Source organism: Accipiter gentilis, chromosome 21, assembly GCF_929443795.1.
Source record: "Accipiter gentilis chromosome 21, bAccGen1.1, whole genome shotgun sequence".
Taxonomy (NCBI): domain Eukaryota; kingdom Metazoa; phylum Chordata; class Aves; order Accipitriformes; family Accipitridae; genus Astur; species Astur gentilis.
Window position 1 is genome coordinate 6109804 of NC_064900.1, and position 23381 is coordinate 6133184.

Consider the following 23381-nt stretch of genomic DNA (forward strand, 5'->3'; position numbering starts at 1 on the left):
AATTTATGGCCATTTGTTTGGCCTGCCAGTAGCTCACGAAATGGTGGACAACTGTTAGACTACCCGGACGCTTGAGAAGCAACGAGTTCTGTTTGTCTCATTTGTCAGTACACTAATGGGTCTAGCAGTGGGCACCTAACTTTCTGCATGAGTGTGCTGACTAGTCCTTGGCCACTCACCGGTTTGCCCCTTGGAAAAGATATCAAGGGAACCCTGAAGAGAGATAGGATAGGGACGTATAGTTCCTTCATCTAAACATGAGGCATTTAGTCTAGGCATCTAGGCTAGATGGAAGGAATAGGCAGAAGACAGAGAGAGCCTTCTCTGGTGATGATTGACTTAGCCACGTATCTGAGAAGAGAAGGAATCACCCTCTCAAGATGCTCACCTTGTTCCGGTAGTTAAAGGAGTATAGCTTAAGCAACAGTGTCTTTTAGATGGCCAAAGGTGGGTGAGATGACTTTACCCTTAATGCCTCCACGTTTTTATTTTAGTACTTGCAAAGTGAGGATAATCTAGTTCTATTTGGTTTTGCTTCACAGTGCTTTGAGATTCTTGATGCTGGAGTTACGCAAACGCAAAGGAGCATGATGTTTGGAATTGCTAAGTTAATGGGGCAGATGTAATGCTGGGATTTTTGGAGTGGGCTTTATATTAATTAGTAGAGAGGAAGGAAGGCTTTGTTGTTAAAGCAGTAGAGTGTAACCTGAGGTAGAAGTTCAGCACTGTACTCTTATCACAGATTTCCTGAGTAACTCCAATCTGTGTGTCCCAACTCATCTGAAAAAGTAGTGCCTGCTCTTTCACTCCTTGGCTGGTGCATCTGAAAAGCTTTTTTTTAGTGACGACTGGCTCACAGTCTGTGTCACTGCAGTGCCTAATACATTGCTTTCACTGCGATCTCTAAACTCTACTGCAATATAAATAATTTATTACCTGAAAACATAGGTTTGTGTTATATGATATATTTCAGAAACTTTGTTTAGTCTCAATTAACATAAAAGGGCAAAAACCTGAATAATCCATTGACCTGTACTCAGTGGAAGAAAAGTGGAGGTAATTTTGTGCAAATTTGAGGAAAATATAGAGAAAAGTTATATATGTAGGTCATATTAAAATAATATAAAGTGGATCACATGTTTTGAGGGGTATCACCTCAAGAAACAGATTTTACTATGTAAAATACTTGTCCTTAAGCATTCTTAATTTAAAAACTCTACTGTGTAATAAGTATCGAGTTAAATTCATCCTTGAATCTCAGTGATTTTGGTAAGATTACAGCAAAGGTCAGTTTGATCCACAGCTATCCCTTCACTTTTGCTGGTGAATTTTTAGCTAAAAATGTAGAGTCCCTTTTGGATTGTTTCCTTCAGATCTTAATCTGTACAAACTTTATGTTTGTTCTATAAAATATGAGGCATTCTTGTAATGGAGATATCTGCTAGCTTACAATATAGCTCCCAACGTGGTTTTAATCCAAATACTATATATCGATGTATCTCAGCCAAGGTTTTTACTAAATCAACTGTCCTCATGTCCTTAAAGCAGAATGAATCTTAGAACTAAAAATGTCCTACTGATCTGAATATCTCAGTCTTCATATTGATTAATATAATAGTTATTTTTGTAATATTATTAATTTTTAATTAGACCCGTTCTTGTTACTTGGCTTCTATATACTGATTTTTACATCCTAATTATTATAAAAAGAAAATACTGTATCTGTAATGAATGATGGAAATGATAGGAAAAAATAAGGGAAGCAGTGATGTCAGGATCAGAGCTATATTGTGGGTGTCATATTTAGTACTGTTTCAGGTGTGTACTTTTCTTCTAGTTCCCCTAATGTTTAGACTAGAGGAACCTGTTGCAGCATGAAGGAACTGTTTTGTGTTGAGAAGTCATTGCAGAGTGGCAAATACTGAATTTTTAATATTCCCCACTGAATATAACTGGGAAAAGATACATATTCTAAGAGGTTTTGTAGATTGTTTTGTTTTGTGGGGTTTTTCCTAGAGGAAATGTGAACTGAATTTCTCTATTGTGAGGCATTTTCGGGTATGCCATGTAAGTGTTGTACACTTATTGGAATAATTTTGAAAAATTCAGTAAAGTACAAGAATAAAAAGAATGTGAAATAGGCTCAATTTTGTTTTGTTTTTGTTTTTTCAAAATTAAAATGTTTTTGAATGTCACTTGACAAACAACCGAAGATACTGAGAAAAGCTTTGGAAGTGATATTTTGTCAGGGATTGTAATAAACAGTAAGGGTCCTTTGTAATGATACTGAAAATAGTTCACCAGCAGAAAAAAATGTTTTTGCTGTGAGCATATATTTTTGCAGAAAAGAAGTTTGGTGTTTACTAAAGTCTTAGTATCTGTTTTAGCTACCTCATTGTAAAAGGATTTATAGATATATTGACAAATTACACAGCAGAAGAAATATAAAAAGCTAAACCATACTGATTACAAACACAGTTTCTTGCCTTCTGTTGGACTGTTCCTTCTTGACTGGGGTATCGTGAGCTTCAGAGGCAACTGGAGATAACTTGTCCTGGGAGGCTATCACGCCTCCTTCACACTGATATAGTCACCTGTCAGATGATCTCAGAAAAACGTATTTCTGATAAATGTGCATGATTCACTTGTTAGAGATCAAGAGCTAGATTTAGGGTTAATGTATAATAAGCCTTTGTTGTCCGTCGTCCGTTCCCCACCCCCACCCCACCCCCAAAAAAAAAAAAAATAAAAAAAAATAATTACTATACCTACTTGTTTCAAGGGTATGTGTTAAAAAAAGCCACCGGTATCTAAAGTGGCTGAAATAATTTGAAAGTTAAGAATGATCTGGCTGAAGCAAATAGGCTAAATCCCTTCTTCTGCCCCTTCCAAGGTAGTACAAACTGCACCAGGACTGCTTATGGGTTTTCCCATAGGCCTAATTCAGGTGAGGCTGAAGAATTTTCCCTTATCTGGCCCTTACAAGTGCCTGCTGGTGTAGCTTTGATTCACTTTGTAAATAGGAGGAGCATGAAAAAAGTATGCTTTTCCTCATAACTAAGGGCTAAAGTCAAAATCTCCTTTCCAGTGCTAATTTCTGAGCATCAGTACAACCCAAATGGCTATAGCTATATCTAGATAACTGGGATCCCCGCTCAGATCTGCTCTCCAGCTCTTCCAGGAAAACTTGGATCTGATTCGGCTGAGCGATTCTCCTTTGGTACCACCTGCTGCTCATTTGCACTGGGCATCCTTCCCTGGGGCTTCCAGCTAGCATTGTGTAAGTACACACTGGAAAGGCTGCATAATTCATGAGCACGTAGCTAACTTACCTGCCTCATGAAAAATGTCCTGAAAGCACTCCTAGGCTCAAAGAAAGATCCTGCTTTGTCTTTTACGTCTGGTAAGATACAAAAGGATCTGGGAGGATTTGCTGTATGCTTTGTTACTGTTGTCTCCACTGTGCGACTTCAGCAATTAAGAAAGTCATCTTTTTCCTTTAGCTGGATGTCTGCTGGGGCTTCCAGAGGAAGGTGTGAAATCACAAGTTAAAGGAGGGATGGGCATTCTGCATATATCCCTAATACTGCGTCTTTGATCTACCAAAGTATTTATCAGCTAGCCTTTAAGTCCATCATCAGATACATTTTATTGTTTTCTCTACATGTCTTCTGTTTATCCTTATTTTCTGTAGTGTTAGGTATACTTAGAAATACATACGTGTATTACTTATACATTGTTCTCTATGTGTCAAACAGAATTTGTAAGTCAATTATGTGAGCAGTACACAGTAAACCATTTTCATACAGTGTACTAAATATTAAATATACAGCATAATGTGCTAATAAAATGTTGCTAACATAAGTAGGCCACCTAAATTAGAGGCTAAGTCAGCTCTGTGATTAACAGTCTCATCTCCTGAATTGCACCTTTGGAAGGCTTTGGTAGGCAAAAAAAGTATAGTACATAAATATTGACAAAATTGTTAAGATCTAAAACCAGGAAAACCCCCCAGATTATGTTGACTATTATAGCAATTAAGAGTAGATTAATAAATACGTTATCAGATTTCATATTTGTATGTGTTTGTAGCAATGATGAGGGAATAGCAGTATGTGAATACCTTGTTAAATATTATCATAACGCTCTTGTGAACACTTCTGCTTGCATGCGAAAGTTTAGAATTTTAGTGGCATGTCCCTCACGAGCAGCTTCAGCATATATGCATATGTCTTTATTAATCCAGGGCTTTAAAAGCAGTATTATAGAATCATTTCCAAAGAAAAGCTAGTTAAGAAAAATTGCCTGAGATTCACAACCACACTTCTTCTGTGATGAAGAAAAATTGCCCGAGATTCACAACCACACTTCTTCTGTGATGATGATGATGATGATGATGATGATGTAATGTTTTTTGGACGGTAATGACTGTACGATGGCCTGAGGTTACTGAGGAGTAGATGGCATTGTTTTACACTACTGAATGCTGGAGACTTCAAAGGGTATGTGCTGACTTCAGCAGGTATAGAAGTGTTGCTGTTTTATCCAGCACGAAACGTGGAATTTCCCTCGTTTTTCAGCATATCACTGTCACATCAGCATGGGGTTAGGCAGAGCGATGTGTCAGAAGGAGGGAGAATATAGAGATGGGCTCAGCTGGAGGTCAGGCCTAGAACAGCATCCCGTCGGATCATCAGGGATTGGTGGTGGTGACCTTTTTTTAGGTGCAGCACAGACAAAGTTTCCTTCAGCAGGATAGCTTTATTCAAGGAAGAAAATGGGATTCTACCTGGGACTATTTTATCCATTGTAGAATTTGTGTCTGGCACCTTCACCAGGTTCCCCCTTTGAATCTAGCGTCTTCCTAGCAGATGTACAGGAACAGGAGAGGGTGCATATGCCTCACAGGAATCTCGTTTTCTCTCAGTTGCAAGTCAGAAACAGCCGGCTCATTCACTAGCGAACACGTGAATACAGGATCTGTGTACTAAAACTTTAGTTTCTCTATTTAAAATTCCACCAGGGTTCAGTGAGAGTAAGGTATTTTGGGGTTAATAAGAAATGTGTATTCTTCAAAACAACCCCACCTCAAAAAAAAAAAAAAAAAAAAAAAGCCTACAGCTTTATAAAATACCTGTTTTGTGTCCTAAAATAAAGCATGTATTTCATGCTCTAAAAGTCTGAGGTTTGTAGCTGAAAAAGATTAAGTAAATAATTCAGAATTTGTTGTGTTTACCTGTTAATAATTAAGCAGGTTAGTCTGTGTACTTTTTATAGCCATTGAGCTTTATTTATTTATTTTTATTTACTTGGCTCATGCTCTGATTTTTAAATTTGAAGAAGTTTCTGCCAAGGAAGAGATCATGAGAGAAAAGGCACCAAGGAGTTAAGCATTGCACAGGAAGCAAAAACTGTAGGGACGCATAGTCTCTGGAGAGAATGGAGAACTGTCATCTCTCACTTCCCTTCTGCATTCTCCCAGACTATGCTCTAGTGCTTTGAGGGAATTAAATTTTAAAGGTGATAATGATTTTTCGGACAAAAGCAGCACCTTTGATTCCTACTTTGTGATGCCAGGGTCCAGGGATGGAGGAGTCTGTCTTTGTTACGAGGTGACGTTTGGTTCATCTCAGTCAAAGCAGAGTTTCAGCCTTGTTCTGTTTCAGAAATAGAACAGAAATTTGAAGGCAAAAATCAGGTAACAGACACATCATATATCTGTTTTCGTGTCGTATGAGTTGAGTTACAGCCTGGCGAAAGGTTGTAAGCTGAGGGTGGTAAAGTCTGAAATCTTCTTTGTCATTTGAGGAGGTAGAGAGAGGCCAACAGCAGCGTGAGCTGCTCTCCCAGACACATTCAGAGCTGTCCATTGTGAGATTGCATCCTGCGGCAAGTGATAGTTTAGTCCAAGTGGATCAATCAGGGCATCTTTGCTTTCGGTGGTGACGAACAGGCCAATAGCTCCCCAGGTTCCCCTTGAATCTCGGTGTCTGTTGCTTGAGAAAAGAACGTGATGAGCAGCAAAATAATTCTGTGTTTTCCATCCAGTAATTTTTAGTTGCTGTTTACATAGTCTAGACCTAAGCATAGATTGAAACAGAGAATGAGAAGAGATTTGTGTTCGGGTTTGTTTTTTTCTCTCCCCTGCCAGGCAGTGATCCACCCCACTGCTAATCACATTCCCTCCCTGCCTTAAGCAAAGTCATTGCCTAATTTTTCTGAACGTTTGAACTGTTCCTTTGGTCTTGGCAGAGTAAGATATCATTTAATATTTTCACTCACCTTTTCCAAAGGGGAGAGGAAGCACAGGGTAGTGAGAAAAGTCAGTTGAAATGATTGGCATTAAAAGACAAAAGCTGCTGAAATGTGAGAGTGATCTTTGGACTGTATATTAAAAATCAAAGATTTAAAAAGACTGTTTATGTGAGAATTAATAGCCTGATTTTGTTGACAGTTGAAGTCTTCATCTGTTACCATGGCATGTTTTAATTCACTGTCTGCATTGGTATTTCCTTCTGAAGAAATACACAGGCTTGTTGCTACTACCTCTAATATTAAAAATGCCCTTTGCTTCTCATGTTCCAGGCGATGATTTCTGTTTAAGTAAAGTTATGGTACATAAAGTTAAGAGGAGGTTAACCTGGTAGATAGTGTTACAGATGTTCCTCTTTCTCCATCACATGACTGTTGCCTTCAAAGATAATTTTGTCCTGGGTCTAGGCAGTAAATCCAAGTCTTCCAGGGAGATAAATACGGGCAGGCAGTACTTTTCAAATAGCATTTAGAAGCGCACAGGGAACTTAAATTGTTTTCTGAAAGACTTCTTCATGTGTTAAGAATGGTACTGTAACACTAGTTTCTTTAAAATTTTTCCATACATGTACAAAGCCTCCTTTCCTGCAAAAAAGCCAATTCATGTCCAGTTCATTATCTTATATTTGCAGGCCAGCTCAGTGGTCTGCTTTGGGCAGTTGTCTTCAGAAATTCTCCACAATCTGTCTTTGTCATGGAGTTTAATGCTAGTCATTTGATTTAGTCCTTTTTTTTCCCCCAGACAGACAAGCTTGACTCTTGAAACAAGTTAAAGAGATCTCAACTCTAGTTCTCAGTGGACCAAAGTCCAAATCACAAAAAATGTTACTACACTCAATAGTAACTGGTCAGTGGTTGTAAGTCCAGTGAAAGAGGTTGAACCAGCCACAAAACCTGACCACTCAACATGGTTCCTCAGTTCAAGGCTGAGGGGTAGTGGTGAGCCTGTGTGAGTCAATCTGTTCTGCTGCTAGAACTACCGTCCTGGAAATGAGAGGATTTCAAGCTCAAAGCCTGCCAGGTCAGACTTTTCCATAAGCATTAAATTCACACACAAGTCGGGTTTTTTTTTTTTTTTTTTTTTTTTTTTAAAGAGCATTGCTGTGGTGCATTGTCCATTTTGTGAAGGACATACTTTACCCAATGTTTGTGCCAGGTTGACTGAATCTCAAAAGAGACCAAGAGATTTACTGGTAGTCTCACAGTGAATCATTGTCTGAAATCCTTTTGGCTCCTGTATTCTTAGCATTAATCAACAGTGATTCCTTTCATCCACTTGCTCCCAGAGTTTAGTTTGTATGTATCATGACTGTGTTTGGAAGGAATTGAACTGCAGTGATGCTAATGTAATTTATCTTACTCTTTGAATTTTGTTCTCTAAATATAGAGTCTTAAAAAGAGAAGATCTTCACAGTAATCATCCTATAATATTTTCTCCCCCTGCAGCGAAAGCTCCGTAACCTTGAGAAAAATGTAAATAAAAGTTGACACATTCTTTACATGTTCTTGAACGGAATGTGTTTATCTTGGTTTCACTTAATCTGATGATAGTTCACTGAATAGCATTTTTTTCATTAGTAGCAAATGTCAGAAGGCCATGCAGCTTATAAGGCATTAACATAAGGAAATGACCAAGTATGTATAGTTTGTTCTTGTTTGCATTTCAACAGCAGTACAGTATGCTGTTACTGTACAAGCAACTGGCACAGCAGAAGAGGCATTTTTAATTTAGGGCTGTTTAAGTTATCCATTTCTATATTTCTTATTTTTGTGGTGGATCTCATTCAGGTTAGATATTTTAAAAAGCAGAGTTAATAGGTGTACCTAATTTACTCCATCCTTGAAAGCACATTTTTCTAGGAAATTACCATGATCTACCTCAGGCCTCTTTGAGGATTGTGATATATTTTGTGACTTCGAGCTCAGTAGGCCTGTTGTGAGCCTATGCTGTAAAGTATTCACCTTTGCTTAGTACATGGGGTTTATTTTCAAGTGGACCAAAAGCGGTTTCCTGAGTTGCGTGCATAGTTTTTTACTTCACTGATGTCATATGGATGCATCAGATTTAGAGGGTACTACTTGCTATGGTATAATTTGAATCACCAATAAGCTGTTGATCCAAGTGAAACCATTAAGTGTAAACATGGAGGTCGGGATTGAAAACAAAATGAATGGCCTGTAATTTTGTATATGGTACGCTCTAGTAGCTGTCTTGGACCAACAAATGACCATTTGTTGTGGTTTAACCCCAGCCGGCAACTGAGCCCCACGCAGCCGCTCGCTCACTCCCCCCAGTGGGATGGGAGAGAGAATCAGAAGGGTAGAAGTGAGAAAACTGGTGGGTTGAGATAAAGACAGTTTAACAGGTAAAGCAAAAGCCGCACATGCAAGCAAAGCAAAACAAGGAATTCGTTCACCGCTTCCCATGGGCAGGCAGGTGTTCAGCCATCTCCAGGACAGCAGGGCTCCAGCACGTGTCACAGTGACTTGGGACAACTGCGAACGTCCCCCCCATTCCTTCTTCTTCCCCCAGCTTTACATGCTGACCATGATGTCCTATGGTCTGGAATATTCCTTTGGTCAGTTGGGGTCTGTTGTCCCAGCTGTGTCCCCTCCCAATATCTTGTGCTCCCCCCCCCCAGCCTCCTCACTGGTGGGGTGGTGAGAGAAGCAGAAAAGGACTTGACCCTGGGTAAGCACTGCTCAGCAGTAACAAAAACATCCCTGTGTTATCAACACTGTTTCCAGCACAAATCCAAAACACAGCCCCATACCAGCTACTGTGAAGAGAATTAACTCTACCCCAGCCAAAACCAGCACACCATCTCAAGTATAACACGTGATTAATTTAAATCATATATAAAATTAGCTTTAAAAACTATGTGGCAGAAACGCTGCCACTAATTAAACTCGGGCATTCAAATGTTGAGAAAGGAGCGATTAATAATTGTGAAAATAAAGAGTAACCGTAATAGTTTGTATAGCACTTTCTGGCAAGAATCACAAGTGACAAAAGGACAGCTGTGTACATCATGGGCAGTTGTGCAAAATTTCAAACGCCAGTAGGCCAGAGAAGAGAAGCTGAGACTTTTGAATTGGGTTTACTCCTTTGCAGAGCTTGAGGAGATAATGTCTAAGCACTGCCGCAGGTCTGACTGATAAGTGGGTTTAAAATGGAAAACACCGTCTTTCACCTTGCGATCAGTTTTTCCAATGCTTTTGTGCTGCTTTTGATCTCTTCTAGGTGCCCCGTGCCACCCTCCCTTGCTGGGCTCGCTCAGCAGAGCCACCTCTCAGGGCAGCACGTGGAGTGCCAGCCAGTACGGAGCGGTTCAGCGTTAGACGAGTTAGACATCAGGCAAACAGCACGGTTTCATACCTAGTAGTATCGCTTAAATCAAACATATCCTTGTGCAATACATCTAACAGCATTTAAAGGTCAAAATCCTATCCTCATTACCCCATATTTTAGGCCTTCTGTTTTGCTTTATTCGTTGTCTGTGCAGAACTGACAGACTATTCCGGAGCCCGGTTGTATAATGTTGGAAAGTGCTAACAGCTGCTGTCCAGCGTGTCTATTCAGGCAACTGCAGACCTTATGAAAGCTAAAGCACATGCTACGCAGCCTTAGTTCAAGCAAAATAAACCTTCTTCCCTGAAAACAGTGGAAGCTGCCATCGAACAGACTATGCTGCGTATGCTCAGGACTGACCCACGCAGGCTGGGGGATTGCCACAGGGAAATTTCCGCAAATGCTGAAGCTGGGGCATCGTTCGATTGTGATGATCAGAGGTAGAAAGCACCCAGAAAACAAGAGGAAGGCTGCAGATCTGAAAAGAAGTTGCCAGCGTGTCTCTGCGAAAGCAACAGAAGCGTCCCTGTAGTAGCCAGGAACGGGTGGGAAGTCACGCTCGGAAACTCCGAGCCTGAAAGCCTGCTGGTGTTACATGTTCTTTATTTGAGAAAGCAACACGCTGTGTCCTTTCTTTCAAAATAAGTAAGGGTGCTCCAAAGAGCAGTGCTTTTCTGTTAAGTAATCTGTTCTTACCTGTCATCTCAGTGATGAAAATGTCTTTGTGGCTAGCTTTGAAAACCCCTCACCAGCAAAGGATTAAAAAATACCAGTAGGCTTAGCTAGCCCAGTCCTGCCATACTTGAGCTGGTATTAGCTTTGGACAGAGGTTCTTAGGTAGAAAGTCAGCACTTGAGGGGAATGGAGGGATCACTCTGCTCCTGTGAGGAAGCAAGAAGCCTGGCTGGAGGGGATTTGGGCGCTGTAATCTAAGTGAACCTCTTGTAACGGGAATTGGAAATTATGCCAATCGGGTCCCTAAACCATATTCTGAACTGGGGGAAGAAGAGTGCCCAAGTCTTCTTTTCAGACTTCAAAATACTTACTCCTGTTTGGCAGCCAGTTCTGAACATTTTTGGTAATGAGTGGTATATGGTACTAAGTCTGCCTTCAGATCTTTTTTTCAAAAAGCAGCCTATAGAGAGGTTTTCTGAACATTTTACGCATTAAAGCCATTTATAGTTGAAAGGTGTGAAGACTTCATACACAATTTTTCATTCAAAAAAAAATAAAAGAACCTCTTCAAACTCTTGACCTGTTAGAGTACTTATCTGTAACTTCTTCCACAAATGCATTTGAATGGTGAACATAAGTGGCAAAACTTTGGTTGTGACACTCATTTGTTTTTATCTCTAGCACGAAGGAAACTACACTTAATGGAAAAAAATGAGTTGGTTTTTTTTTGGTTGTTTTTTTTTTTTAAGCATGGAGTCTTAGAAATCACTCCCTATTAATTTGGTGTTCAGTCGTGTAACTCTTCTTTCTGAAGGATGTGTATAACATGACATTTCAGATACTAGTACATTTAGCTTATTTGTTTGTCATCTGTGTACTAAATGTGAATGTGTAGGACTGTTTTGTCTTCCTTCAGATAGCTATATGTTTATATGTATACAGCATTCCACCCACTTCCCCCACTGAATGCCTAGCTATTTGACTGTTATGAAAACTCAAGGTGTTGTGTGTGCAAATCCCTAACCATAAGCATTTATTTTCTTTACAGCAGCATAAGAAAGAAGTGTTGAGAGCTGCTCTTAACCCTTTTGGAGTCCGAAGTCAAAAGGTAAAACCAAATGCTACTTTTTGGGTGTTGATATTGTAATTGTTTTGGAAATGCTATTTTCTTATCACATTTGAACAAAGATTTCCCACAGGAGAAAAGCAGGGATACGGTAAGAAGACTCAAAACATTATTAGACCTCTTTAAGAGCACCAGCATATCTGGGCATAAATTATACAGGTAAGTTGCAACTGGTAAACTGCAATTATCTATTTTACTTAATATGAAAACATTGGCGTTAAGAGTCAGTGGGACTTTCAGTAGGGTTTAATATTGCTAAGGATTTAATGGTTTTTGTCTCACTATAACTTGATAGTTTTTATGATATATAAAGTTTTTTCAAATTACAGTAAAACAAATCCTGTAGCTCTTTTCTCAGGCAAGAGTCCCTCAATGGGAGTTTTGCCTGAGTGAGAACTGAATGAGGTCTAAATAATTAGCAATTAAAATATTCAGTTATTGTGCTACTGTATATAACAAAGCACTGGAGGTATTAAAAATTGCTAATCTCCTCCTTATTAAAATGTTAACTGCTAAACATAATACACTTTTGCATTTTCTATCATTCGTTTTTTGCAGTTCATTAGTAGAGGTGAAATGTTTGTGACAAATAGTCATTTGAACTTCTAAGGGATTGACTTTGTTTTCCTCGCATTTTAGTTAGTATTTCTGACTGAGTTAACTTACAAGTGGAAGCATTTGTCGAAGCTGTGGATTTTAGTCGAAAGCTAGATAATGTACAGAGAGTAACTTCTGAGATAGCATTCGTGAGTATTTGCAGGAGAAACCAGATGGTAAGCTCCTCATCAAGAGACAGAGCTGGGCAATTTAGGTATCCAATTTGTATACGTTTTGATCAGTAGCTTCTTGTAACAAACTCCAGTAATAGGTTAAGGATTGTCCGTAGAGTTTACTGGGCAAATAATTTTCAGTGAGGCACTAGCATGTTCAGCAACCGGTGAAGAAGCAAAGTTGGTGAAATCGTTTAGTTGTGCACCCAGCTCTGTTAATTAGCACGTGAGCTGTTTATTAGTATGCTAGTAGTATATAAGGGCCAGGCTGTGCCCTCATCCTACTTCACTGCACGGAAGAGTAAGGAGTGAGATGCATCTCCTGTCTGCTTTGTCACATAGCAGCAGCAGCAGGATGTGTGGCGAGGGAGAATGGTATTCGATGAGTGAGAAAGGAGTGGTAAGTGAACGTGATAATTGGTAGAGGAAGAAGGTGAATTACTGGAAGGATTTGGTGGCAGGTGAATTTCCCACAGGAAGGCGACTCCCTCAGTACTGTTTCTCCCATATCCACTCCCTGGAGTAGATTTTGTTACTTACTATGCCTAAAAGTGTTTTTTTTTCTCATCTTTCTGAAGAGGCATTCCAGGCCTGGGCAGTTAATCATGCCATATAATGTTGTTGGCAATTCAGGCCATGATTCTGCAAGGATTTACATGTGTATTTCACGTACAGCATTATGAGTAATCCTGTTGAAGTAGATGAGATTAATTGTAGGACATAAAGTTAAGCATGTATATTAGTCTTTGTAGTAAAAGAGGTGTAGTTTCATTTATTTATTTCTTTTCAGTGTGGGAAATTACTTTTAAAAATACAGAAATGCATGGGATTTTCCACCAATTTTGTGGCAATTAATGAGGAGGTAGATGGTAACAAAATAAGCTTTTCTGCTTGATGCAAAAATCCACAATTTTGTCAAGTTCTCAGCTGTAAAGTATGGAAAAGAATAGGCTGCTATCATTTTCCTTTTTACATGCACAGCTAAACCTCCAGCTACAATGAGATGATCATATAATTTATTATAGAGGAGTGAACAGGACAGAAGTCAAACAGGAAGGCATGTGTGCTTGTGTGGATTCTTGTTTATAATTTAATCAGATTGGTGCACACCTCAGACATTTTATTTAGAGATAAGATATGCAAATTGTTCTGGAGCCAGCAGCAATACTTTCACCTGAATGTCAAAACTGACAAAGATTTTTAAATCAAACCTCAACAACAACTTGTATTTTAAAGCAACTGTTCCTAAGATATAACTACCAACTACAGATAAGTAAGTGCAGAATTGTTTTCCTACTTTCCTTCATACTATTTTCCTTCCTTTCTTGTTTACCTCCGTGGAGGAACACGGTTGCAGGCTTACCTGGAAATACTGGGTGTAACTATAGGCAACAGTGCAGAAGAGCTATGAATTTATTTGGAAGTATGCACAAAGCACAGGAATGCAAATTGAAAGTGGGGAGACTTATGAAATGAGATTTACCAGAGAAAGTATCTTCTGGCTTTCCAGATGCCTACATCATACCTTCCATATCTGTGAAGGACTGGGTGATGCAAACTCTTCATTTCAACTGGTTTCTCTCTCTTTGGTTTTAGTTTTACTGCATTTGTGTCCTTAAATCAGAATGTGGTAGTAGAAGCCTATGGATAGAGTGGCAAGTTTGGATGATAGCTTTTTCTTGAGACGGAGAACTGAAATTCCTCGAGGCTCTGGATGTTCAGCTGCTGAGGTTTTGTTTTTGAGTGTACATGCAGTTATGGGAGAAAGGGCGTCACTGAAAATACAGCTTGGGATTTAAATGTTAGATGTGTTTGTTTTTGGAATCCTTGTTCAAGTCAGTGCCCACTGCCTGTAAAGTGATCATCTTGTGTATTTTCCCCAGATTCGGTTCCTCCTCTTCTGTGAATGTGTGCACGTAACTATGTCCAAAACTCTTCCATCTGAAGTTTTCATAGGGCTTTTTTGGCTTGTTTCCTTCTTGTCGTCATTTTTAGTCTGTGTACCTATTAACCAGAAAGATATCTGGGCTGAAGACATTTAACAAAGGGTAACAACTTAAGTATTCCTATATCTGTGCATGAGTATATATGGGGGGGGGGGGGGGGGGGAGGAGGGAGAAAGCTGTGATTAGAGAGATGATGAAAGATTGTTATTTGGTTTTGATTACATACCTAGTTGGGTATGTTGTTCTGGCTCTCTACATTCTCTTATATGACTTGGTCATTGTGTCCTAATAAATCCTTCTGTATGACGGATGAAAATTTCTAGGCAGTTCCTTTAGTTGGTAGCAGCCTCTTCCAGGTGGGATTTTGCTTTCCACATTTAAATAAGAGCAAGATTTTTGTTTTCCTACAAAATGAGAAAAAAGATTTTTATGTGTTCATGATTAGAAAGATACAGCCTTTCCGTACAGTGCAGATCCCATAATACATGCTCATGGACCTGAGCCCCATAGCTTTCAGGGTCCCCAGAAGTACCCTTTTGGAAAAGGACTTCCAAAATACTCAAGGCTTACTACTTGTGCAGATTTAGGCCACTGCAGAACATTTTGTTTACAACAACTAATTCTAGGACCTACTTTGGTCTTGTGGATACTTAACTCCTACCCACTCAAACAGAGGCACTTCAAAATAATTAAAGTAAATGAATAATCCACACACAGAGCAAAGCCTTTCAGAGGGAAAGTGAGTTTAATGAAAGAAGAATTTGCTTTTTTTTTTTTTTTACTAAAGAGTTTCTTTCAAGGTCTTCTTAAATATGCAGCAAATGCTTTTGTTGGAAAATAAAAAATAAAACTGAGTCTTTGATTGTCATTTCTGCCATGGCTGATGAAGTTAAATCATTGAAAGCTAGAAAAAAATAAGATGGAATTTGTTTTTTTCAAGCTGAAGCCCAGGCAGTACTATATTGCCTCTCTGCAAAACGCTGACTGAGGTAGCACCGAGAGATATACAGTGCATGTGGCATTATGTTCATCTTTAATGCACTGCTTTAAAAGAATTTGAAAGATTTGAAAGAATTTTGAAAGACTTTCTGGAGCTTCCTAGGGACTGCAGGGTAAAAGCACCAAAGGAGGGGGAGCAGCCATGATGACTTTGATTTTTCCCGTTTGGCTATAGGGATACTCATGGTTTAGTTGTTCACCTAAATGGATGCACTTTAAGCATCTGCTCCTGTACTAACACCATGGCTGCAGCTATCAACATTGATACTTGCCATTTGCCATTAAAGTTGTTTGCTTGCTGCTGTATAGGGAATAATTGCCTATAGCTGATCCCAATAACCTTACTAATCTTACCAAAACCTATGCATACATATTTGATAAATGGTGATATTGGAATCTGTCATATCCTTTCAACATCAAGCGTAACAGAAAATCTCTGCTCCTGCACACGTCTTCCTTACGTGTGTACTCCAAGAGAGGAAATTCAGCTTCTTTCTTATGTTGACATTACATTTACTGTTTTTTCTGTGCTGAGTTTGATTCCAGGCATCCAAGCAGCATTCCAGAGGGAGAGGCGACCAGCATCGCAGCCTGCACTGCTGCTGCTCTACTTGTCATGAATAATAGCCCACTGGGCTAGTTAATCATTACACTAACTTTTTCCTGTTCCTTCATAGCTGATTGCTGCCCAGGGGACATGGGTTATCGCAGTCTGGCTGCCAACACAAAGTTCAGTATTGTGCATGCGTGTGCATTTTATGTTTACCTGCATGCATATGCATTGTGTTGTTCAGCAGCTACTTTAGTAAAACTAACAATGCAAGGCCAGTGTGCCTGTTTTTCTACAAAAAAGGTAAAAGTGGGAGAGGTAATGTTTTACTCTCCCTCCTTTACCATTTTTGAAAATGAGTGTGAAAGTACTGGTCTCTTTAATCAACACACTGGCACAACACGTTTCCTCATTCAGCGCTTTAAGAGTGGCGTTTCAGGATGCTAGAGTTCTGTTTCTTAGAGCATGTTTGAATCATGTGGCCGGTGATTTGTGTTGATTTGCCAGAGGCCTTGATCTGACACCTTCCCTATGAAAGAGACCGTGTCCCAGTTCACTGGGAGTGAAAAAGTATGGGCAAGGAGTAGGTGTTAGTAAAGTGTTTTGAGATTCAGAAGAAGGTATTTAACCACCGCAGTTTTTGCTCAGATGTATGTAGCTGTACTGGTTGCCAGGGTGGAAGCCAAGAAGAAACTTTCCTTTCAGTCATGCAGATTTTCTTCATCATCTTAAGTGCAGATCACCTTGTAATATCTGGAGGAAGTGGCGCAGGTGACACTTGGCATTTTTGCCACATGGAACAAAAGTTGGTATTAAATTCTTTCTTCTGTGCCAGTGAGTCAGTTTACCTTCATTGGAAAGAATAAATAGCAATTTTGCTGTCCAGATGTCAATATTCAGGTGGCCAGACAGATTAAAGAACTTCTCTTCAATATCTCTGGTGTTTGTTTTGTGAAAGTTAATTTTCTCCAATGGGTAGCTCAGGACAGTGAATTTTTTTGCTCCTCCTTCTGGTCAGATTTCTACTCTGTTGACTTTTTTAAACCCAATAGGCAGTTGGCTTCCACAGTTTTCCATAGAAATAGAACTTTGGTTGACAAGGGACTGATTGTGAAAGGGAGGGTTAAATCCTCCATCCGGTGGTACAAGATTTTAACTTCAAAACATTGTTGTGTCCCACAAAGTTCAATGGATATATCTTTCACTGAGTAGTACTCTGAAATCCTTTTCCCCTTTTCTCTCTCCCTCATTCCTTCTCCCCCCTCCCCCTTTATTTATCTGCTTTTCTCTCTGTCTTTCTCTCTCCCTCTCTGTCTCAGTATCTCCCTTTTTCTCTCCCTGTCCCCTCTTTCTGTAGATGGACGTCTCTTTTCCTGTTAGAGCTGAATCAGACATTTGTACGGTGAAATTGTGATGCCGCTGAACACCTTCCATGTGCCTCATTAATTTTGTAAACCTTCCGGTCAAAACCAAGCTTAAGTTATACAATAATATGATTAGCAGAGTAGCGTTACCACATAACTCAGTGTTATCAGCAACGCGGGTCATTAAAAGACCAACCCCCTCTTCCTCCTGTACCAGCAAATAAAATAGCAGACAACAACATGTGAGGCAGCAAGAAGTCAGCAGCAGTGTGAGCTGGAGCATTTACATGGCAGCAGCACATTTTAGTGCCAAGGAGATGAGGTAGACCATTCTGACTCTGAAAAACAGCTTTGAGGCCATTTTAGCCATTCCCTTTGGTTGTTTTGAATCAAACCTGTATCATTCTTCCTGATATTAATAGGACTTTGGGGATTATACAAGTCTCTTTGCCTTCAGAAGGCATATCTTAGGGATGGCAGAGAGAATTCACGAAAGTAGGCAGAGGCTCTTCTGAGAGACAAGCAGCTGAAACCTTGTATTTTTTCTGGCAAGAAATCAATATTGAAGAAAATAGAGAAGCGAGAAACGTTGCTACTCAGTCACTCATAGAGCATTTTAATTACGTAAGGCATTTTCCTTTAATTTTTTAACAATCTGAATTATGGTCATTTGCAGAACTTTGATCGGAAACTTCTTCCTTCCTCTGAAATAAAATTTCTTTACAATAATGTTTACAGGCACATTTAAATCTTCTTTATGAGATGGGATTGCCCCAAGATCTCAGTATGCATGTCTAAGAGTTCTCTCGTAAGGTATGTTCTAACAGTTTGATTGGTCTGTGGCTAAAACACAACGTTCCGGTCCCACCTGTTTGGCTGGGCTATAAACATGCAACGAGCCATTTCAATATAAGCTTTAAGCCTCCTTGAGATTCGGGAGGCCACCAGACTGTATGTCTCTCAGGTAATCTCCTCCACCAAGACTGGAGACTCTCATCATTACTTCAGAGGTCATCAAGGGGGAGTGTTTTTCTCTTCACTGAGACGCTATACTGCAGCAGAGATTCAGTTCATTTAGGGGTGACTGCATCTCCCTCGATCTTGGAAAAAAACCTGATTTTTACTGAAGCAAACTTTGGACATCTGAGAAATAGCTTTTCTTTGGTCATTTTGCAATTAGTTTGAAAAATCTTTATGCTCCTAAGGTTCTTTGTTATAATTGGTGAATCTCAGCAGAGAGATGTGTGGAGGCAACACTGTAATGGGGAAAATCTAGTTATTATCCAGACTGATCCAAGTAAGCAAGACCACCTCCCTCCCAGGCTCTTCAGAAAAGTGTGGGGTTTTTCCTCCAACCAGGTGTCTGGGGAGGGGAGATGCACAGATTTTCATAGTAATGCCCACATCCATCTTTCTCTCGGGGAGATCTGCTTCCTATAGTTTGGAGATCTGCCTGTGGATTTTTAAGGAGACAGTTACCCCTGTATGTACACTGAACATCAGTCCCCTGCAGGTAATCCTGTGTCTCTAACTCTAGGGCTGTGCTTGAGTAAAATAGGTTAATGTTCAGTTACTCTAGCTTTGGTTTTGGCACGAGGGCAGCAGCAGGTGAGAAGTTAACTTGAGTATGCCCTCTCCTGGTGCTGCCCAGGTGTATTAAGTGCTGTTTTCATTCTCCAGTTAGATTTCTATAATGTATCCTTGAAATCATGAGTTGTTTAAATTTCTGGATCCTCAGAGTCACTCCAGTATTTTAAGTCATTAAATGAAGCTGGCTGCTGGATTTTGTATTCAAGCAGTAAAGTGACCCCTCTTCCCTTCTTGGATACAAAACCTCGCCAATTTTCTGAAGAATATATGTGCATGTAAATAATTTTCATCTCGTAATGGAGTCTGTGTTTGTCTGAATATTGATGACTTAAATGGGAAAAGGAAGAATATACTGTCACTTTGAGAGCGGGTATCTTTTCTTTCTTGTTATGCAGCTATGGACAGTTTTACACAGTGGTTAAACTTGTATTTACATGTTTAGATCTCTTTTTTTGGAACATGGCGTTGAGAAGAAAAGACATCAGTTACAAAATCTTACTTCTCTTTTAGAAGCCTTTTCCCTAACATCCAGTAATACGGGTGTTAGGGTTAGTTTGGCACATTGTAGGAATAATACATATAAGCCTTAACAAAGAGACTTGAGCTTAGATTTTGAAACCTGTACAGTCAAAGCATGTTGATCTGGATATAGCTTCTGGAATTACAGAGTTTAGCCTTTAAATCAAATCTTACTTTAGTAACTGCTACTTTGACAATCAAATAATTGAGTGTTTTTTACAAACCGAAAGCATGATTTAGCTGAAGGTTTTCCCTCTTTTTTGAACAATTTTCTAGCCAGAGATTTTTTCCTGAAGTCTTGCCAATGGCAAAAATAAGGAGGGAACATGTGGACTCATGCAGAGTGCTCACTAGGGCAAAAAAGTGAAAAAAATAAAACCCCTAAGCTATGTCTGAGCAAACGACACTTTTCTCTGTTACGAACAAAATGCAGAATTCACTTCTTACTGCTTCGGAAAAATCAGATGAACTAACCTCTCCGTTTACAGAACAATTTCTGTGTGTGTTCCACTTCTATTTCTTATTGGAAATCAAACAGCTTTGTTTTTCAGCACTTCTCCTGCAAACTTAGTCCCTCATGCACCCACACAAAACCCCCTAAACCCATGCATCCTAGGGAATCAAAGATTTAGGAAGGTACTTTTTTCATAGGTAGTTATAAATATGTATAAAAAATTTCCCATTGCATGAATTTCCTAAGGGGATAATACATGAAATCACAAAGGAAAATGTTATGGCAAAAAGTAATGAAGTAAACTCAAATCTAGATCTTCCTTTTAGGAAGATGTACACTGAAGTAACAACATTGCACAGAGGCTAAAACCAGAGCAGTTGAAATAAAACTGGTTTTCAATCTGAGGTTTTGCTTTTGACCTTTTGGTAATACAGAGTTAGTTGTAAGACCATGTTGGTTGTGGAAGATACCTACTCTTGAAATACGAGTACGACAAGAAGTCTTCATTCTTTTGTTTAACTTTAGGGGATTGTTAACACAGCTTTCAATGAACTAAAAGAACATAGTAACTCTTAGAGGAAACATTCTTGGGGATGATCCATGCAAACTGGGAACAAATACTTTTTTTTTTTCTTTTTTTTTTCTTTTTTTGAGGGGGGTCTTGGGGGATGTCTGTTTTGTTTTGGTTTTTTTTTTTTTTTTTCCTTCTTTTCTCTAGTGCACTGCATACACTAAAATACCAAACAGTAAAACTTTCTCCTTACACAAAGCTGTCATTGTTTTAAGGCCGTTCTGCTCCCTCTGAACCTGTGTTGAAACAGGTGCCTCACTTGCTTGGCTCTCCTGGAGCAGCTTTACGGATTAAATCACCACACGTACCCTGCACAGTGGCACTATTAACAGTGTGGAATGAGGCTGGGAGAAAAACTCATATAGGAGCTACACACCTAGGTGCAGTTAGTAAACAGAGACAGTTACCCTCATTAAGCATAATTAAACCTAATATTGACTGTAAACTGTTACTTACCTTAAACTTCTCTGCAGACATTGTGGGAAAGGGATTAACTTAGCAGATAGGTACACTAATTACTACCTTCTTCACATTAAAGTTACCATCAGGAAGGCCTATATTCATAAATAAAACATAGTAGGGGATGAGAGACTGAGAAATATGTAAATTCATTTGCAGAAAAAAAGACCAAATTAAAAAAAGAAAGTTGAGTGATGCTACTGGAAGCAAAATGGCACTCTAGCTAATTACCATGAAAAGTATGATAAATCATGGACGTATATCCTTGACTTCTGACTGATAGAGCCTGCAGAGTGCAATCTCTCATGCGTAGCTGCCTCTGACTGATTTAAACCCATACTGCTATCGGGTTTGATGGGAAAGCACAAAAGTGTGTTATTTTATTTCCTTGGGTATTGTTGCTACCTCTTTCTCCTAGAAATGACTTGCAATTATTGTAAAAATATAGTCTGATTTCTTGTCTGCAGAAGAATTGTTGTTTGATGCAATTGACAAACAAAGGCTCCAAAGATGGTCTAGTTATGGTTTAATAGCTGTATTTTCAAATGCAATTGATCTGGTATATTGAGACAATTATAGAAATATAATAAAATGTCAAGGGAGGGGTTGCTTTTGCTTTGGCATATTTATTCTCATGGGAGAGATCCTGTGTCCCACAGACAAGATCAAAAGCCAAATCCAGTTTTATTTATGAATTTCTATTTGTTTTCCGTAGAATTTTAAGTGAGTCACATCACTGTTGTATGCTTCAGCTTTTATATCTGTTTCCTCCCAAATTTCATAGGTTTCTGCACTTTACAATCCCTGCAAAGGACTCCACACACTTAGGATTATTCAGATGAGAGAGGCTTGCAGGATGAGGCCATGCTATCTGTTACCGTGTCAGTGCCGTTACTGCTTAATCCTGTAAACACTTTACATCTGAATACATAATAATGATATGATTGCTGTTTGTGGGCTATTTTCTGTTTTCCTTGTATATCTGTCCGGAGTACTTTTTGGCTGAGTCATCTCAGAATAAAAGTATCTTCTGCTGAGCTAGCTCACGCCAGAGTAATGGGAGGACAGACCCTGAGCCAAGCATTGCCTAAGCCACAGGAATAGGAGAAGCTTGAGTACATTGGTATTTAACACCCAATGTGGACATTTACCATCACAGTGGTACTCTTATTATGTGGATATTTTAACACAAAATTATTATTGGCTTCTACAGAGGATTATCCTTTAACTTTTTATGAACTTCTATCACTGGGCACACCAGAGAAGAAATAGAATATTTGTAATGCTCATAGTGTAGAGTTTTGCTGAAAGAAGGAGTGGGAAAAGTGAAGTTGCTAGTTGAACATCTGCAGGTATTACCTAGTGAGTACCTTTGGGGTTTTTTTTTGGGGGGTGGGGGGGGATCACTTTTCAGTTTCTCTTTTCTTCTAGAGAGACTGTAATATTAATCAGATGTACAGGTAGGAATGTGTAGTTTCCAGGTACAGGTATTATGCTTCAGGAAAGAGTGCTAAGTAATTAACAGTATTTTCCTGGTCCGGTAACCCTTATTCTTCATCTGCAGCTTTTTGTGTGGCCAGCTTCAGTGTTTATAGATGTTATCTTCATACCCTTTTCGCAGTTTCACTGAGTTTTGACAGCACAGGATTTGAAGAAATAGATCAAAATCGAGTTTCAGAGCTGCAAATTACTTTCAAGATTTACATGGCCAAATTCTGCAATGACATACACGTTATAACAGATAGTTAGCAAAGCAAAGAGATGTCCTCTGAGCAACAGTGCAAAATTATTACTACTTAGCAAAATCACAGGTTAAAGAAGAGCAATTTACTGGAGTAGATACAAGTTTAGATGCTAGGTTATTCCAGTATAAAGGAATATCTGCATCCCTTCTTGTGTTCACGACTACAGAACTGCAGCAAGGAGCTTCCACCTGGGATTCACTTTTGAGGAGCCATTTGTTCTGTCAGCTTCTCCAGGGAGATTTAGAACAACTCTGTTATGGGCTGTTGCTTTTTTCCTGGTTCTCTTACACATCTTTTCAAAGGGAGGAAAGAGTGGTCAATGGAGAGGAAATGGAGAAACAGATTGGAGACATGGAAGTTATGAGGCTGCATAGCCTGTGTATTTCTGTTTGTTATCAAGGTGCCTGGCCAGATTTCCCCAGACCTATCAGCTAGATGTTATGGGGAGTCTTAGTCACATTGCGTCTGTAACAGCGCATAGTCTAAATCCCGAGCAAGCATTTCAGCATTTGGCCTCTTAGTAACAGCTGCATGCTTTTTATAATTAGAAATTGAAATTGGGTATATCAGCTTCCTAGGGAAACATTGAAAACAAGTATTTTTGATAAATAATAAATATTAGGAAAGCTCTATTACATAAGAAATGGGAATATGCCAGCCATGCTTTTGTGGAGGAAAGAAATTATTCTACTTTGTATCTGAAGCACCCTAAAACTAAGCTGGATTAATTCCCATCTTCTGCCCATCCAGCTGATGTCCACTGGACACAATAATAATTGATCTCTTTGACCTCTTGTCAAACTCATTCCCTCCAGTCCTTTTAAGAGTGCACTTGATGATTCTAGCAAAAGAATTCTCTAAGTAATGATATACTTGAATCCAGATCATCTCTGCAAAGCATAGGCCAAATCCTGTGAATCCATACTGAGGCAAAATTTCCACTGAAGTC

At 39.2% G+C, this 23381-nt stretch overlaps 1 protein-coding gene across 1 annotated transcript in view; it reads left to right on the forward strand.

Annotated features, from left to right (window-relative positions):
* The window catches only part of ZBTB20 (zinc finger and BTB domain containing 20), a 458636-nt gene that overhangs the window by 51275 nt on the left and 383980 nt on the right, over positions 1-23381 (forward strand). Inside the window, exon 2 of the mRNA XM_049824981.1 lies at positions 11388-11447. The gene's annotated coding sequence lies outside the window, so the exon portion shown is untranslated. The remainder of the gene's footprint in view (positions 1-11387; positions 11448-23381) is intronic.